Source organism: Sapajus apella, unplaced genomic scaffold (genome assembly GCF_009761245.1).
Source record: "Sapajus apella isolate SASKATOON/1434 unplaced genomic scaffold, GSC_monkey_1.0 scaffold186, whole genome shotgun sequence".
In the NCBI taxonomy this organism is placed as follows: domain Eukaryota; kingdom Metazoa; phylum Chordata; class Mammalia; order Primates; family Cebidae; genus Sapajus; species Sapajus apella.
Window position 1 is genome coordinate 681,413 of NW_022437126.1, and position 1,479 is coordinate 682,891.

Below are 1,479 nucleotides of genomic sequence, written 5' to 3' on the forward strand. Positions count from 1 at the left end.
CCTCCGCCTCCCGGGTTCAGGCAATTCTCCTGCCTCAGCCTCCTGAGTAGCTGGGATTACAGGCACGCGCCACCATGCCCAGCTAATTTTTTGTATTTTTAGTAGAGACGGGGTTTCACCATGTTGACCAGGATGGTCTCGATCTCTTGACCTCATGATCCACCCGCCTCGGCCTCCCACAGTGCTGGGATTACAGGCTTGAGCCACCGCGCCCGGCCAAAATTAAGAATTTGTTTTTAATTGTAGAGATGGGGGTCTCACTACATTCCAGGCTGGTCTAGAACTCATGAGCTCAAGCAATCCTCCAGCCTTGGCCTCCCAAAATGCTGGGATTATAGATGTGAGCTACCTAGCCCAGCTCCCACTTTCTTTTTAAAAACAGACTTCCATTTACTTTTAGTTTTTTTTTTTTTCTTTTTTGGGACAGAGTTTTGCTCTTGTTGCCCAGGCTGGAGTGCAATGGTGTAATCTCAGCTCACTGAAACCTCTCCCTCCTGGGTTCAAGTGATTCTCCTGCCCCAGACTCCCAAGTAGCTGGGACTACAGGCATACACCACCATGCCTGGCTAATTTTTTGTATTTAGGAGAGACAGGGTTTCACCATGTTGGCCAGGCTGGTCTCGAATTCCTGACCTCAGGTGATCCACTTTCCTCAGCTTCCCAAAGTACTGGGATTACAGGTGTGAGCCACCGCGCCTGGCCTACTTTTAGTATTAATAGTATAAATGAGTTTTGGTAGTAAGAGCGTTAAAAGTCAAACCAGCCATGGTGGTGTGAGGCTGTAGTTGATGCTACTCAGGAGGCCAAGGCTGGAGGATTATTTGATCTCAGGAGTTTGAGACCAGCCTGGGCAACATAGCATAGTGAGCCCCTGTCTTGATGAAAAAGTTAAAAAATTAGCCAAGTGTGTGCCTGTGATCCCAGCTATTCAGGAGGCTGAGGCAGGAGGATCATTGAGCCCAGGAGGTTGAGGCTGCAATAAGCCAAGATTGCACCACTGTGCTCCAACCTGGGTGACAGGTATAGTTACTTTTTTTTTTTTAGACGAAGTCTCGCTCTGTCCCCAGGCTGGTGTGCAGTGGTGTGATCTCAGTTCACTACAACCTCTTCCTCCCAGGTTTAAGTGATTCTCCTGCCTCAGCCTCCCAAGTAGCTAGGACTACAGTTTGAGATGGAGTTTCGCTCCGTTGCCCAGGCTGGAGTGTGGTACCGTGATCTCGGCTCACTATAACCTCCACCACCCGGGGTTAAGCAGTTCTCCTGCCTTAGCCTCCTGAGTAGCTGGGACTACAGGTGCCCACCACCATGCCCAGCTAATTTTGTATTTTTAGTAGATATCAGGTTTCACCTTGTTGGCCAGGCTGGTCTCAAACTCCTGACTTCAGGTGATCTACCCACCTCGGCCTTGGCTTGGCTTCATTTTATATTTGAATATGTGTGTGTGTGTGTGTGTGTGTGTGTGTGTGTGTGTGTGTATAT